Here is an 8,318-nt window from a genome sequence, read left to right as displayed (position 1 = left end):
ATGACACCAATACATAACCTTAGCGGTTAAATGGTAATGAGCAGAAAACCTGTAAATTACCAGACACATTTCTGTTGCGTAGAAATCATAGAAACTATACTGTACAGATTGAATTATAATAAGTATGTGATTGATCCAGACAGTGGCGTAGCGTGGGTTCAGACATACAAAAAAAGGGGGTGGGGCATATTCCCAGTCCGGGAGATGATATACGGTTATACTCCTTGCCCCTAGAGAGAATGAACGAACATGTATTTGCTTTTAAAAAGGAAAAAGAGCAAACATACATTCTTTCTCTTTTCCAGTATGTCTTCTATCTCTTTCTCTGCTGTATGCTACATCAAGGATGCAGATCAGACCAAACCAACAATAACATAAAACAAGTCCTCTTTAAATAAACTGGATTTAAACTTTTTGTCGATCACGTATACTCAGTCTGTAGCTTGAAACTCTATTAGCATGAATACTTCCCCAGGAGATTGCAGCATATTGCAAGGAAATTATCAAATATACATTTAATGGCTTTCCTCAAGCAGAAGTTGAGCATGTATATAGAGCTCGACACATTTTCGTATAGATTGATTTAGAATATGTCATACGCTGTGAGATAAAAATCTATAAATTCAGTGGCTGTGATATCAATCCTGAAACCTGTGCTATTAAAGCGATATCCAACGCTATTTCCCCAAATATATATCTTCAGCCAAACCAAAAATGCAATATCTGCAAAACTGCTGGCCTAATAACCCACATAGGCCTCTCGCATTTGCAAGCCTTAAAACTTGACTATCAAATAGCAAAAAAAGACTCATTATCGCCGTCATCACCACTATCATTATTGCTTTAAAACATCCACAATTCCTCAACTTAGTTTGTAAAAAAAAAGAACTTACGCAATCAAGGGCTCCAAACTTGTCACAAAATCATCTTTTACGACGTAAGTGAAGATATTCATACCCATATAAATTTAAATATCAGTTCTCGTTATATCGAACATAATTTAGTTCGCTCATGATTTATAGGAAATTTTAATAGACTTAACAATATCCTTTTTCTTCTTCTTGTTCTTTGTAACAGTGAAATAGTTCACAACCTTTTAGAAATTTTCTTTGTCATATATTATATATTTGAAAGTTGTTGTAACGATTCAAGCTCTTTTGCTTATGATTCATCACCGTTGTGTTTTCATTTGTTTTAACTGTAATAGTTGCAACTTGTCTTTGATACACCATTGTTATATTTGTTTTCATGTGAAGTCAATTCAAATGGATTGTTAAACATAAACTGATTTCTTATATTTATTCTTTTTCATGTCATTTGTATCTCCAATGAATTATAAAATTGTGAACATGCATACAAATATAAACAAATTATAAATATAGTGAACAAATTATAAATGCATGATTTTCTCTAATGAAATTAGGGGTGAGGATTTTTTTCAATTGGATGGCAGTACCAGTATTGACAATATTTTACGCTTAAATATGAATTGGACTATTGGCTAATCGAATATATAAAAGAAAAAGCAAAACAAAACCTAATTAAACTTGCGATCCGGGTACACGAAAGAAATTGTCCAGATACATTTTATTCAACCCTTATATTAGGAGGATACCGCACCTCTTCTTTATCAATTTATGAAGACGCTACTGGGGGCATGCATAGCAAGACATCGAGTTAAAATTCAAACGATCAGCTAATGATAGTTAACAATGATTGCAATAACTGCATGATTTGCATTTTAATCTAATCCATGACTGAAACACTTCAGCGCGAACAATTTTTTGCGAGCTTTCCGAAATTATTCAGTGAGCAATCAATCATGATTTCCTCTTTTGAAAAATTGACAATACTTTAAATGCCTTCCAGATGGATAGCACACAACCCCAATTTCAAAGGAAAATCAGGCATATATCGTGAAATAATAATTTTAGAGGACATTTTCATTGTCTGCACTTTTTGTCTACGCACTGTATACAATACAATACCAAAGACGGGAATTCCCACATCCAAAAACTTTTGTTGGGATACTTGTTCGTGAAACCGTAAAACCTGTGCTATTAACACAATACCTAACGATGTTTTCCAAGCCATATACCTTAAGGCAAACCAAACATGCAATATCGGCAGAACTGCTTGCCCAATTACTCACATAGTTCCTTAGTATTTGCAAGCCCTAAAACCTGACTATCAAATTTATTCGATAATAATCTTATCGATGTTGATTCATCAATCAAGAAGCATTATTACTATTATTATCATAATCATCATCATCGTCATCACACTATCATTATTGATTCAACTGTTATTCACTTTGAGAGCGCGAAACTACCATAAGTTCTCAACTTAGTTTGTAAAACAAGAATATAACTTACAAAACCAAGGACTCCAAATTTGTCCCGAAATCGTCTTTTAGGAGTTGAGTGAGAATATTCATTTCCGTTCAACTATCGTCAAGAAGATTGGGTAGAGGATCAATGATACCTAAATGCTAGTAAGCAGTTTTGGGGATGTAATTCTTTTTAAATATCAGAGTATCATATATGATAGAATTGGTCTTTTTACCTTTTATGCCTTTTCAACTGATCTTGTTTAATATCGATTGGTAAAGAAGATTTATAGCCTAGTGAATTTTTTCCCACACTTATCGATATTGATATTATACCTTTATATTAAAAAATAACGAGATTATACCCATCGTTAAGAGATATATACGAATATTAAACGCTACTTGGAGTTAGTTTTTGTTTACAGGTTTGATACTCAATATCAAATTAAATACTAATGGTGATAAAAGGAGATAACAACATAACATGTGTTGTAAGAGGTTCATTCACATTATAGTATAATCCTCGAAGAGTTTTTTTTTAGTGCAATCTATCTCCATTATTGTCTCACGTTTTTGTTTTTACTTTTATTTTGTTAGGGGGGGGGTGGACACAGGTTCCCCGTTGTGATTGGGTCTTGTAAAATCACCTCTTATAATATATAATGTTATATACTATATAGACTGTATATACGACATAATCAACCTGTTCAGATCTCTTCCACACAGCTATCTACATGCAATCGCATGAGCAGAACTCAACATAATTTCTAAAATTCACATTTCTATCGGAAGTCTATTGAAGTGCAGTCTCGTCGGTGTTGGGTTTAACTTGGCATAGTGCCAAGCGGGGAATCCCAATTGTATTGCCAAAGAGCTTCGCGACGAGTTGTGAAAAATTGAGAAACCTTTGTATTATTTTGGCTGTTTACACCTCCAAAGGTCGGACCGTGGCGCGCTAGGTGGTACTAGGTCGTGCTACGATTCAGTGTGCACCACGGAGGGGCATTGTAGTGGTCTGTCTTCATCCCCAATATGGTTTTTAGATTTGCACGTCAACATAGTGGACTGCTACGTGTGACGTCCTTTCAGGGCACTGGCAGTGCCTTCAAAGGACGTCGCATTTCCTTGAAAGGACGTCACACGTAGCAATCCACTTTGTCGACTTGCACATCTAAAAGTCCTTGATGAGATATGATAGCACGGCGAAGCCTGGTACTCGGTGGAGGAGGTTTTGTTGCCACGACGCATGAATTCATCAGAGTTTAGATATTTCCGGCGATATAGAAAAAAACAATTTAAAGGAGAAAAGTCCAAACCTGTACTTCAGGCTATGAAGATATGAAAAACAAATCAGACAAATGTTCATATTAAAGCTTATCAATACTAGTTTACAGGAGGGATTAGAGTCATTAGACCGCCCTGCAAGGTCACTGGACAGGTGGTTATCTCATCAACTCAGCTCTCAGTTTACCTAAGAAAAAGAGGATCATGGGGGGCATTGTTTAATATAGAGAGGGCGCAAGTAGCTACAAGTAGTGCAGCGGGCCTTTAAAAATCGATGCCCTTGATCGTCCCCGACACGTGTTGGGTACGGCTGCATACACACTTTCTTTGTTTCCAATAAATGGGATGCATGATGCAACACCCTTTGTAAAAATCTTCCAAAAAGGGCGTACAAGGGTGTTCAGTGCAGAATCGACATTATGTTGTTTGCCCATATATTTTGCCCTATGGGCAATTTTTTAATTGTTATAACAATTTATAAATCTCATTTACATTTTTATACAATCAATATCAAAACGGTATTTCTATACATCATTAAAATACATGATTCAACATCAGCTATCTTAGTGTGAACTCTTTTAATTTTTCATTTATAACATTAGTATACTGCTCATTATTATATGTTTTTTTGTATTATTATTTTTATGAAAAAATAGATGTCTTTAGTTATTAACTCTAGAACAAATAGTTGTCGTGTTTAATACATCATTTCGCTCATCTTTATATCCTAAAAGTATTTTTGAGACAGAAAGTATTGAAGATACCCACTCTCCTACATTAACCCACATACTAACATGGCAATTACAGATTATTTTTTTTTCCTTCGGGCAATTCAACATTTCTTACTGATTGTATAACTTTAAGTGCACGAAGACACCATGCAGAATATTAATGCTTAACAGAGGAATTTCCAGCGAGCCGAAAGTCAAACTTCTGACGTGCTCTCTTAGGCTCGTAAAAAACCCATGCCATAAATACCTCATTTCTATTGGAATGCTGAATAAACGTAAAATATAGATATAAAGGAATAACAAATATGTTCCCTTTCAGTATGGTACAGAAGCAATTAAAAACCTAATTTTCTCATTTTCTGCATCCCTCCAACTGATAACAGGTAAACATGGGTAAAATGTAACCCAGTTACGATGACGACAACATAACATGTGGTCCTGATCAATTTTGGTAGTCTAGGTAAAGAGCCGCGCTTAATTAATCTAAATTCGTTGTTAATGTAGTGAAATGTCATTATTTGTTTTCCTTTCTTTGATAGTAATGATGTTATATATAAGTAGTTCATCACACATTATTCTGTCATTTTCATCAGATTGATTATATGTATGAATGTTGCTCAACATTATACATGCACTATCACTCAAGGTTCTCGAGGTCTATATTGAAATATCGCCACCTTGTGCCCAACTCATCGTACAGTCAAACAGTGGATACATGGTACTGATTAGAAAACAACATTTTTCAAATTATAGGGCATCCTGGAAACCTGTTTTTTTTTATGTTAGTGCATAAATGAGGCTAAGAGGCTAGTTTATTGAATGAATGATGTATTTTACGAAATATGTATGCTAGAGGTACAAATTAATGGGTTCAATTTAGATCTTCGTGCAGAAAGTGTAGATTACATGACACTGGCTCCATGACATGTATAAGCCATAGCTAAACCCATATGAAATAATGACCAAAGCTAACCTTTCTTTTGTATGCCATAACATTTGAAGATGATAATAAATGTATGTGAAATTGTAACGTTTAAAACGTATATTGATAATATTTGGTTGGAAATCACAAATACAGAAGGTTCAGGTTTCGTTTATTGAAGAGTGAATTTCTATGTGAATGACAAGGCCGCGGTATATAGGTCTGCTCCAGGAAAAAATGCATGTATAATTTAAGCACATTCAGCCAATTTTTAGATATGAAATAGTGTTGATAGCGAATGATATGTTGATTTATGTCATACAATTGGATATTTCATTTATCTAGATATTTATGACAAGAAATTTTAATTTAGTTTCTGAGTCTGGGTTTCTTTGAAATGTCAGAAAGTCTTAACATATTAAATATTACTGCCTGGAGAGGAAAATTGTTCATCTATGTTAATTATACTTCAGCTAGGTTTATACATAAGTAAATCGATACAAAAATAATGTAGGTAATGTTTGGATAGACTATAACTGATCTTATTATCCACATATATTTATGATGCTTTTATTTATGTCTTATTAATACAGTTTTGACGAAGTGAAATGAACTAACAAAATTGTATAAGACTAGATCCTAGACTATTATGAACCACGGCCACATTGGCCCGAATTCACAAAGCAAGGTTTGAGCTCAAACCTCCTTTAATAATAATAATAATAATAATGTAACTTATATCGCGCCAAATTCACTCTGTGGAGTGCTCAAGGCGCGTGTAAACAGGAAAACGATCAAGACTTGAAAAGGAATGTTTTGAGATGAGTTTTGAAAGAATCAGAAGATAAACATTTGTTGATGTCTTCAGGAAGGCCATTCCATAATTTAGGACTAGAGTATGCAAATGATCTTTCCCCCCACGTTTTGGTAATTTTGGGGGTCACAAGAAAATTGGAAGTGGATGAGCGTAGAGGTCTTGTAGGAGTGTAGTTTTGGATTAGAGAGATAAGGTATTGAGGAGCAGAGCCGTGAACGCAATGAAAGGTAAGCAACAAAATTTTGAAAACAATGCGATCTTTTACTGGGAGCCAGTGTAGCGACTGCAAAACTGGGGAAATGTGGGTACGCTTGGTGGTCAGAGAAACAATACGAGCTGCAGCGTTTTGAAGCTTCTGGAGTTTGGACAGTAGATTCTGGGGTAGATTGATTAGGAGGGCATTGCCAAAATCAAGACGGGAGGAAATCAGAGCATGTACTTATTTTTCGGTGGCAGACTTGGACAAATATTTACGAATAAAACCGATATTACGCAATCGGTACCTTACTGATCTGCAAATATTAGAAACTTGGTCAGATATTGTCATATGTGAGTCAAACATAACACCGAGATTGACGACACGTTTGTGACAAGTGAATTATGTGGCCAGAAAATGAAATGCAATTGATATTAACTTTACTAAGCTGTACTTTGGAACCAAATATAAGGAATTTGCATTTGTCTAAATTTAATTTCAAGGAACGTGCGAGCATCCAATCATGAACATCAACCATGCAAGATTCAAGGCGATGAACGGCTCGTTCTGCAGCGGCTTGATCTGGATTGAAGGAAATCATAAGTTGAATATCGTCTGCATAAATATGATAATCTATGCCATGTTGTAACAAAACTTGTCGCAATCCAATTAAATAAATCGAGAAGAGAGTAGGCCCGCCCACAGAACCCTGTGGTACTCCACAAGAGAGAGGCAAAGCAACTGATTTGCAACCATTAATACAAACGATCTGAGAGTGGTATGACAGATAAGACTCGAACCATTTGTATGCCTCACCCTTGACACCAAGTGAACTAAGTGTGTTCAAAAGGATAGTGTGATTAACGGTGTCGAAGGCGGAGGACAAGTCTAGCAGCAGGAGAGCAGTTGAGTTACCCCTATCCATCCCTTGCAGGATATAGTTGGACACATTCACAAGCAGTGTTTCCACACTATGATGGGTTCTGTAACCTGACTGGAAAGGGTCGAACAAATCATTGTCCAGAAAATAATCCGAAAGACGAGAAAACACAACCCTTTCAAGAATTTTGAACAAAAAAGGTAGGTTTGAAACTGGTCGATAATATTGGAGGGAATTTAGGTCCAGAGAAGGTTTCTTCAACAACGGAGTAACAAGAGCTATTTTCAATGAGGAAGGAACATGTGCCTGCTCTAAACTCAAGTTAATCAAGTAAGAAAGGATGGGAGCGAATGTGGAGGAACAGTCCATTAATAATTTAGTGGGAACAGGGTCTAACTGACATGATTTGGGGGGTAGTTTACGTAAGAGTGACATAATCTCCTTAGGGTAGTAGGTTGTATTACTTCAAAGGAAGAGGAAGTAAGGGGGTGGTGTGATGTTTCGTCAGGTGATAAACTGTCGCAGATGGTCTTGACTTTCGTCTGGAAGAAGTGGGTGAATGTAGAGGCCATTTGCTGGCTGTCCGTGTGGGCTGGAAGTGGTGATGACTGTCGACGATTCAGAAGTCGGTTTGCTACTGAGAAGAGCTTTCTGGAATCATTCCGACAGTCATCGATAAGATCTACAAAGTATGAGCGCTTTTGTTTCGCCAAACCTCCTTTTGTTCTTTACAAACCAGGTTTGTAAAAAACGCGTAAAACGCGTCATATGACGTACGAAAACCAAGGTTTGTCGACAAACCTCCTTTGTGAATTCGGGCCATAATATCTGCCGATGACACCTTTCGACACTTCGATGTAAGCTTTAAGTCCGCGTTACATAAGCATTGTAAATACGTTATGGTGTAAGCAGTCTCTAGTATTTCAATGGTGCAAACCTACATTTCCGTGTAGGTGTCACATAACAGCAACAATTGATATGATCCTCCCTTTTGGCAGATTTTGGATACTGTGGCCGGGCCTAACACTTGGCGACCAATAGGCCTAAACTTTACAAAATGGTTCCCTTCGCCTTTTTCGTGTTTAAAATACTTTTGCAATACGTTTTGCTATAGCTATGAATTGTACATAACAGGGTAAAGAAGATAGCGAATAATTAA

Source organism: Strongylocentrotus purpuratus, unplaced genomic scaffold, assembly GCF_000002235.5.
Source record: "Strongylocentrotus purpuratus isolate Spur 01 unplaced genomic scaffold, Spur_5.0 spur5_scaffold_1, whole genome shotgun sequence".
NCBI classification, from domain to species: domain Eukaryota; kingdom Metazoa; phylum Echinodermata; class Echinoidea; order Camarodonta; family Strongylocentrotidae; genus Strongylocentrotus; species Strongylocentrotus purpuratus.
This window is presented reverse-complemented; position numbering follows the sequence as displayed.